This window comes from Bubalus bubalis, chromosome 5 (assembly GCF_019923935.1).
Source record: "Bubalus bubalis isolate 160015118507 breed Murrah chromosome 5, NDDB_SH_1, whole genome shotgun sequence".
NCBI classification, from domain to species: Eukaryota; Metazoa; Chordata; class Mammalia; order Artiodactyla; family Bovidae; genus Bubalus; species Bubalus bubalis.
Window position 1 is genome coordinate 127260381 of NC_059161.1, and position 9598 is coordinate 127269978.

Sequence of the window (9598 nt, forward strand, 5' to 3'; positions counted from 1 at the left end):
TGTCTTTTAATTTCAGGGCTGCAGTCACCATCTGCAGTGATTTTAGAGCCCACCAAAATAAAGTCTGACACTGTTTCCATTGTTTCCCCATCTATTTGCCATGAAGTGATGGGACCAGATGCCATGATCCTAGCTTTTTGAATGTTGAGTTTTAAGCCAGCTTTTCGACTCTCCTCTTTCACCTTCATTAAAAAGCTCTTTAGTTCCTCTTTGCTTTCTACCATAAGGGTGGTGTCATCTGCACATCTGAGGTTATTGATATTTCTCCCAGCAATTTTGATTCCAGCTTCTGCTTCATACAGCCTGGCATTTTGCATGATGTACTTTGCATATAAGCTAAATAATCAGGGTGACACTATACAGCCTTGACGTACTCCTTTCCCAGTTTGGAACCAGTCTGTTGTTCCATGTCTGGATCTGACTGTTGCTTCTTGACCTGCATATAGACTTTTCAGGAGGCAGGTAAGATGGGCTGGTATTTTCATCTCTTGAAGAATTTTCCACAATTTGTTGTGATCCACACAGTCAAAGGCTTTGGCATAGTCAATAAAGCAGAAATATATGTTTTTCTGGAATTCTCTTGCTTTTTCTATGATCTCTGGTTCCTCTGCCTTTTCTAAATCCAGTTTGTACATCTGGAAGTTCTCGGTTTATGTACTGTTGAAACCTAGCTTGGAGAATTTTGAGCATTACTTTGCTAGTGTGTGAAATGAGTGCAATTGTGCAATACTTTGAACATTCTTTGGCATTGCCTTTCTTTGGGATTGGAACAAAAACTGACCTTTTCCACTCCTGTGGCCACTGCTAAGTTTTCCAAGTTTGCTGGCATATTGAATATAGCACTTTAACAGCATCATTTTTAGGATTTGAAATAGCTCAGCTGGAATTCTATCACCTCCACTCTCTTTGTTCATAGTGATGCTTCCCAAGGCCCAGTTGACTTGGCACTCCAGGATGTCTGGCTCTAGGTGGGTGATCACACCATCTGGGTCATTACGATCTCTTCTGTATAGTTCTTCTGTGTATTCTTGCCACCTCTTGTTAATATCTTCTGCTTCTCTTAGGTCCATACCATTTCTGTTCTTTATTGTGCCCATCTTTGCATGAAATGTTCCCTTGGTATCTCTAATTTTCTTGAAGAGGTCTCTAGTCTTTTCTATTCTATTGTTTTCCTATATTTCTTTGTATTAATCACTTAGGAAGGCTTTCTTATCTCTCCTTGCTATTCTTTGGAACTCTGCATTCAGATGGGTATAACTTTCCTTTTCTCCTTTGTCTTTTGCTTCTCTTCTTTTCTCAGCTATTTGTAACCCCCTCTCAGACAACCATTTTGCCCTTTTGCATTTATTTTTCTTTGGGATGATCACAGCCTCCTGTACAATGTTACAAACCTCCATCCACAGTTCTTCAAGCACTCTATCAGATCTAATCCCTTGAATCTATTTGTCACTTCTACTGTATAATCTGGCGTGCTGTGATTCATGGGGTCGCAAAGAGTCGGATACGACTGAGCGACTGAACTGAACTGAACTGTATAATCATAAGGGATTTGATTTAGGTCATACCTGAATGGTCTAGTGGTTTTCCCTGCTTTCTTCAATTTAAGTCTGAATTTTTCAATAAGGAGTTCACGATCTGAGCCACAGTCAGCTCCCAGTCTTGTTTTTGCTGACTATGTATAGAGCTTCTCCATCTTCGGCTGCAAAGAATATAATCAATCTGATTTTGGTATTAACCATCTGGTGATGTCCATGTGTAGAGTCTTCTCTTGTGTTGTTGGAAGAGGGTGTTTGCTATGACCAGTGTGTTCTCTTGGCAAAACTCTGTTAGCCTTTGCCCTGCTTCATTTTGTACTCCATGGTCAAACCTGTCTACTGCCTGACTTCCTACTTTTGCATTCCAGTTCCCTATTATGAAAAATACATCTTTTTTTGGTGTTAGTTCTAGAATATGAACTAGAACCTGTGCCTTGAGAGCAAGCTTTTCTGTCTGCTGCCTGGTTTTCTTAATTCCCAGCTCCACCAAGTGGGTCAGCTCCTGTTATCCCCACTGGCACAGATTAGGAAACTGAGGTCTCCACGGGTTCCACAACTTGCCCAAGGTCATGAGTGGGGTCGAACTTGTTCCCTGATCCAAGGGCTGGCAGGTCGTCCTCCAGGCCCCTCGGTGTTGACAAACGCTTTCCTTTGAATCCCTGAGCACCTGGAGAGCCTGGCATGGCAGGATGCTGCTGCCCCCTCGTGGCCACTCGGATCACTGCAGGCCTGAGCTAGGAGCCCTTGGAGCCGGGTTGGGCCTGAACCCCTGACTCTGGAGGCCCTCAGTCTTTTCCTTGCTCCCCTCACTCCCCCGACCCCCCAGGGCCTGGGAGAGATGCTGCAGTGAAAAAGTGAAAAAGGAAAATGAGTTTTTCTTTTCTTTCCTAAGAACAAAGAAGAAGGAACAGTGAGCAGGCCTGATCACTCCTAGCTTTTACTTGGGTGTGCGCCCAGTGGCTCAGTCGTGTCCGACTCTTTGTGACCCTGTGGACTGTAGCCCGCCAGGCTCCTCTGTCCATGGGACTCTCCAGGCAAGTATACTGGAGTGGGCTGCCATCCTGCCATTTCCTATTCCAGCAGATCTTCCCAACCCAGGGATCAAACTTGTGTCTCCTTCGTCTCCTGTACTGGCCAGCAGATCCTTTACCACTTGAGCCACCTAGAAAGCCCCAGGTTTTACTTTAACTGTTCCTAATCTGTTCTGCCCCCTAACTCTGCATAAGCTTTATTCTGCATCTACTAGCCTTTGTGCGTGTGTGCCAAGTCGCTCTGTGCGACCCCATGGACTGTCGCCTGCCAGGCTCCTCTGTCCATGGGATTCTCCAGGCAAGAATCCTGGAGTGGGTTCCATGCCCTCCTCCAACTATCCTTTGACTCCATGCTAATTACACCTTTACAGAACTCTCTTTGCAGACCATCCCTTGTAGTTTTTCTCTTTTTGCCTTATAGAAAGAAGGCCTCGGTACAAAAGACAATAATGGACCCAACTACCCAACTGCCAGACCCAATTACTGGGCTACCTGACACCAGCCTGTGACCGCTTTTGAAAGAGCGCTAGAGGAAGAATGCAACATCCTGACACCTTTGTTCCTCATCACCAACCCCTGACTGCGAGCCTGCATCTATATAATCCCCCAGATTCCTCGTGGAAAAGGGGCACCGCTCTTAAGGCACAAACCTCCTGTGCTCTCCCTTCTGCCACCTGAGGATCACAGCCACCTTTCTGTTTCTTCCAAACTGTCTCCATGTTTTTTTTTTTCCTTACGTGGTTTTTGTGGGCACAAAGAAAGCCAAGGTTTTGGTAGCATCAGAGAGGAGAAATAACAAAAGCCTGCAGCTCCATCCTTTATTCCCTGAGGGATCTCACTCAAGTCACCTAACCAGCCAGGCCTCAGTTTTCGCATCTATAGAATGTGCATAATCCCTCTTCAGGTAGGAGGATTTCTTGAGCAGGCAGGTGCTCCTGGAGAACCAGACCCTGGGCTGGGGAAGACTCACCGGTAGCCCCCTCGTCACCCCCTTCACCCCACCCCCACCCCAGAGAAAGCAGCGGGCAGACTGCGGGGGGTACACCACGTCCTTGCCGGGAGTAAACACTCTCGGTGCAAAGTCTGCAGCGTTTGTTGACTGGGCGGTGGGGGTTGCTCATCAAAGGCGGCCCAGCGCCCTGCGGGCCATTGCGGGCGGTGAGCTTTGGTCGGAGGCTCGTTGATAAGCAGGGAGGATGTGTGATCCCGGCCCGGGAGGGGCTCGGGCAGGAGGCGCCTCCCCCGCGGTCCGAGTCCGGAGCACCGGCTGCACCTGGTGCTGCCCAGGGACAAGGCCGAGAGGCCGGCTCTGCCTCGCCGCTGCCTGAGGGAGGGTCTGTGTCCTCGCTGAGCCCAGCGCCCCCGCACGGTCTGTCTGGGCTCAGCACCAGGCCCGGGTATCCAGGGGATCTGCGCGGGGCGGGGGTAGGGGTGTAGGTAGGTGCGGGGGGGGCGGGGAGGGAGATAACCCTCGGCCACTCCCCCCAGAGCCTGGGGGCTGGTGCTGCTTCTAAGACCCCAGGGGCAGAAGGCGGAGCCTTCAGGGAACCCAGGATTCAAGAACCCTTCCAGGCACCCTCCTCCACCGCGGAGGCGGAAGGTGACTTACTTCTAGAATCTGCGATCACAGCTTCTGGGGACCGCCAGATCCCCGCCCCGCAAGTCTGAGCGGCAGGAACTCTCCTGCACAAAGTCCCCCCCCCCCGTCCCCCCGCCTCCGCCCCCCCCCCCCCCCCCCCCCGGCCCTTCGCCGTGAGGAGCTCGCAGGATACCCCGCCTGGGTTCTCCACCGGGCAGTCGACCTGCCTGCAGGCCACCTCCCTCTTCCACCCTTCCACACCCCACAAGACAGCCGCTCTTGGCCCCCGGCCGGGGTCAGTGTTCCCTGCACACACCAGCCTCCCATGGGAGCGCCAGCCCCTGTGGGTACCTGTCCCAGCCGATTCTGTGAAGGCTCAGCCCACCTTGCCACCCGGCTCTGACGGCCCCTGCCTCCCCCAGAGAAAGGGGACCCTCAGACCTACAGACACCCAGGGGGAGACCCCAAGACCGCAGGGCCAGGAGGACTGCGACCAGCCGGGAGGAGCTGTGCCCGACCTGGGGGAGGGCAGAGAGGCGGCAGGGAGAGCCGTCAGGGGCACTAGGGAGCCAGAGAGGGTTTGTGTGAAGGGAGGGCCCTGCCAGGTGGGCATTTAAAGGCCATCATGCTGGCCACACTGACGGACAGACCATGGTGGGGAGAGCAGCGAAGAGAAGAAAGAGAGGTCGCTCAGTTGTGGCTGACTCTGTGACCCCACGGACAGTAGCCCGCCTGGCTCCTCAGTCCATGGGATTCTCCAGGCAAGAATACTGGAGTGGGTTGCCGGTTCCTCCTCCAGGGGATCGCCCCAACTCAGGGATGGAACCTGGGTCTCCTGCACTGCAGACAGACTTGTTAACGTCTGAGCCACCAGGGGCTCCTGCAGCAAAGAGGGCTGTGCCTAATACAGGGCAGCGTGTGAGCAGGACAGCATGTGACAGTCTGGGAGGGGGAAGGGGCTCAAGGGAGGGAGGCTGGGGAGGGGGCGTTGGAGACCTGCAGAACCCTCACCAAGATGGATGCAGCAGCAATGGCCTGTGCAGCTGGCGACCGAAGGTCATCGCAGGGGCAGGACTGAATGAGCAGGTGGTGAGGCCAGGCGGCAGCGAGTGTAGACGGTGGGCTGGAAGGGCTTGGCAGCTGAGCAGACAGACAGGAAGGCATGGCGGGGGATGGTGAGGTTTCGCTGCCCTTTCTTAAGAAGGGAGAATCTTGCTGGTGTTTGCAAACTGAGCGGCATGAGCTGGCCTGTGGCCAGACCTGAGGGGTCCCTGCAGGGGGCCAGGACCTGGGGAAGGGGAGGTGGTCGCTGCAAGGAGGGGGTTAGCCTGGCAGGGGCAGAGCCTGGAGGCTGGGTCCCCATCCCGGCCTGGCCACTGTCCAGCTGCCTGACCTCCCGCAAGTACTGACCTCTCTCTGCAGTCCCCAGGGGGGCAGTTAAGATGGGACTTCCTGCCTCCATTCTGACGCTGGTGCGTGCTCAGTCATTCAGTCGTATCTGATTCTTTGTGACCCCGTGGACTGTAGTCCGCCAGGCTCCTCTGTCGTGGGATTTTCTTGGCAAGAATACTGGAGTGGGTTGCCATGCCTCCAGGGGATCTTCCCGACCCAGGGATCGAACCCGTGTCTCCTGCATTGCAGGCAGATTCTTTACCGGAAGCCCATTCTGTCTGATACTGAAGGTCTAAAACAGAACAGTAAGTGCCCTCTCAGCCGGGGCGCCAAGCTCCGGAGGGGCCCACTCTGCCCCTCCAGCTTGCCCATTCCCCACAGGAGATCCGTGGGGACCCCTGGGAACCCCTGGTGACCCCCACCCCCCACCTCGCTCCAGCACAGGGCCCAATCCAGGCAGTATGGGCACCTCTCCCAGACCTCCCCTCCTGCCGCAGACCTCGCCCTGGGGCGAAAGTCCAGAGAGGTCCTGGGCTGGGTCTCCTGACACCTGGCTCCAACACAGAAGGGCCCCAAAGGTTCCACCTGGCACTCCCTACTTGCTGTCGCGACTGCGTATTTGTCCAGCCAACAAATAAAGAGGGAACTCACACTCTTTATTCCACATCTGTGGGCTGATTTATAACATTATTTTTTTATGGTTACCACCCATAATTTTATTATCTAGGTTCAAAACTCGCTAAAGTTTTGCCACATTTGCCAAAAACAAAAATATTGAAAGTATGTCACAGGCAGTATGATGTGTCTCCATTAAACAGTTTGGAAGAGGTCTAAGAACATTCTCTCACATAAACAGAAGAGTTTTGTTTCCTCGTAAAAACACTCATAATTCTTAATATCATCAGAGTTATTTTTACAAGCATGAAATGATCCATCAGGATCTCTCTGTTGTCTCTTTTTATCCAAAATATCCCTTCACTTAAAAAAAAAAAAACAATGGCACAGATGTGTTGACAATGACTTATAATTTTAAGTGGCAGGCATGGAACTGGGCCTGCCTTGGACCAGTGTCCTGGCACCCCACGTGCCTGGGGTGAGGGTCCCACAGAGGGAAACCTGATTCCACCAACCCAAGGGCGACCGACTGGCTCCTGTTGGCCTTGACTTGCCCAGTTTTAGCTCTGAAAGCTCTGCATCCTGAGGACCTCTCAGTTCCAGGCAAACCGAGCTGGTTGATCACCCCAGTTGGTTCCCAGCCCACCTTGAGAGTAGGAGAGAGTGCCTTTCATCCTGAGACCAGCAAGAGGGGCTTCAAGGACCCAGGCGAACAGGTGTCTCCTGCTGCTGGCTCCACGCCGGATGCATTAAAGGCCAAGGTCATCCCTGTTGCTGCCCAGCTGGCTGTGGAACTGGACTGGTGGCCGTGTTTTCCGGATGACTGGGCAAAGGTGTGTGCCCTGGTGGGTCAGGAACCATCCAAGAATTACCTAAGGCCCAGCAGAGAGCCTGAAAGAGAGAGATCTGCATTCGGAATCCCCCGATCCTGGAGGGTCCCAGTCCCCTCCCGCCCTCCCTCCCGGAGGAGGATGGCAGAGGCCCAGCTGGCCTCCCCCGCTGTGGTTCCACTGCTGCTCGAAGCCTAGTGGAGCTGGAGGAGGGGAGAAGCCGTGACTGGGAATAAACCTTCGTTTTGATCATTAAACCGGGACTGGAGTTGTAATTCCTAAGCGGACACGGCCCCTGGGACTAGAAGGGACCTGAGGATTTACTGCCCATGAGAGCGACCGGAGAGGTGTGGCAGCTGCCCAGGGGTCCATCCAGCTGCTGGGGAAGGTCTCCGCCTCACCCCGAACTCCTGTGTGTTTAGCTAAGGGCCCGTGGTGTACGTGGCTCTCAACGGAGGCCGGGTATGTGCGAGCCACTTTGTGATTCCAAACAGCTCCTCAAGCTCAAAGATGAATGGCCGCCCTGGGCCCCGTGGACACGTGTCCGCGCCCGTCCCAGTGTCTGGCGGCAGCCACACGGCGCCCTTCCCCTCCACTCGGCGTCCTCTCTGGCTCCGGGGAGCTGCCGTCTCCTGGTGCTCCTCATCTCTGAGCTTGGAGGGCCTCAAACGCTCAGCCCCTGAACCTCCTTCTTCATAACTGCTCCTCCAGGATCACAGCCTCAGATACTGAAGATTCCCATGTTTCTAAGCCCAGCCAGCCCTCCTCCCTAAAGCCTAGGTCCTGGCCACTCTGCTCCTCCACTGGGAAGTCTACTAGATCTAGGCTAGAAGAGTTCAAGGCAGGACTCCACACTCTGATGTCACTAACACTGATGTCATAGTGAACGACAGGCCCTCAGCTGGCCTCCTGGGCCCCTCTCCCGCCCCACACAGGAGCAGAGAGAGTCCGCAACATGGAAATCAAATCTCAGGCTCCCTCTGTTCCTGGCCCTCTGATGGTCCCCCAGCTCACTTGGAGGAGGTGGCTCCCAGAACCCTGCAGAGATGGCCTGCTCTTTTTTAAAAAAAAATTATTTATTTGGTTGCACTGAGTCTTAGTTGCAATATGCGAATTCTTAGTTGCAGCATCTGGGATCCAGTTCTCTGACCAGGGATCGAACCCAGGCCCACTGCATTTGGAACACGGAGTCTTAGCTATTGAACCACCAGGTAGGTCCCTCTGCTCCCATCTGACCTTGGCTGTCTCTCTGCTTCAGCCGCTCAGGCCCCTCACTGTGCCTCAGGGCCTTTGCACAGGACTCAGGTCCCTGCACAAATGTTCACTGTCCTAGTGAAGCCTTCCTTACCTCTTGTCCCTCTTGCCCTGCTTTATTTTTTCTAGAACAGGTATTGCCATAGGGGCACCTAGAGCAGGGGTGGGCAAACACATCTGTAACTGGCTGGATGATAAACAGTTCAGGCTTCACAGGCCACACAGCCTCTGCTGTGACCACTGACCTCTGCTATTATTATACAGAATAAATCGGAGGTGATCCCTGGATAAGCCCTTACCTCTCTGACCTCAGTTTCCTTCCCTGTAAGATGGGTTTATGAAGATTAGGGACTGTGATAGATTCCTGTGTCTGCCATGACAAATCACACCAACTGGATGCTTGAAACAGCAGAAATGTCTTCTCTCAACATGTGGAGGCCAAAAGTCTGAAATCAAGGCATGGACAGTGTTGGGCTCCCTCCAAAGGCTCTGGGGAAGGACTCTTCCTCACCTCCTCCAGCTTCTGGAGGCCCCAAGTGTCCCTTGGTTTGTGGCCTCATCCCTCTGCCCTGTGCTTCCATCTTTGCACAGCCCTCTCCTCTTCTGCTCTAAGACGATGTCACTGGATTCAGGATCCCATGGGATAATCCAGATGACCTCCTGCTCTTAAGATTCTTCACTATACTTGCAAAGACCCTTTCCCCAAATCAGTTAACATTCATATGTTCCAGGATTAGGGTGTGGATGTATTTTTTGTTCTTGATTGCTCAGTCATGTCCAACTCTTTGTGACTCCATGGGCTGTAGCCCACCAGGCTCCTCCGTCCATGGGGATTCTCCAGGCAAGAACACTGGAGTGGGTTGCTGTGCCCTCCTCCATGGGATCTTCCCAACCCAGGGATCAAACCCAGGTCTCCCGCATTGCAGGCAGATTCTTTACTGTCTGAGCCACCAGGGAAGCCCAAGAATACTGGAATGGGTAGCCTCTCTTCTCCAGGGGATCTTCCCGACCCAGGAATCAAACTGGGGTCTCCTGCATTGCAGATTCTTTACCACTATTCAACTTCTAAAAGCTAAGATATGGCATCATTTAACATTTAACATACTATTTAACATTTAACATAAAAAACATTTAACATTTAACACACTAATATTAAAAAAATGAAGATCATGGCATCCGGTACCATCACTTCATGGCAAATAGATGGGGAAACAATGGAAACAGTGACAGACTTTATTTTCTTGGGCTCCAAAATCACTGCAGATGGTGACTGCAGCCATGAAATTAAAAGATGCTTGCTCCTTAGAAGAAAAGCAATGACCAACCTAGACAGCATTTTAAAAAGCAGAGACATTACTTTGC

The 9598-nt window shown here is 52.6% G+C and overlaps 1 long non-coding RNA gene across 2 annotated transcripts; it reads right to left on the minus strand.

Annotated features, from left to right (window-relative positions):
• Nucleotides 1–1837: 1837 nt before the first annotated feature.
• LOC112585232 lies at nucleotides 1838–9059 on the minus strand. 2 transcript variants are annotated; one of them, XR_003109698.3, is made up of 3 exons: nucleotides 6799–9059; nucleotides 5556–5829; nucleotides 1838–5285 (listed from the first exon to the last, which is right to left on the minus strand). It is a non-coding gene; the product is annotated as an uncharacterized LOC112585232 (long non-coding RNA). The 2 variants fall into 2 exon arrangements; XR_003109701.3 differs by lacking the exon at nucleotides 6799–9059 and adding an exon at nucleotides 5967–6792.
• Between the last annotated feature and the right edge of the window lie 539 nt (nucleotides 9060–9598).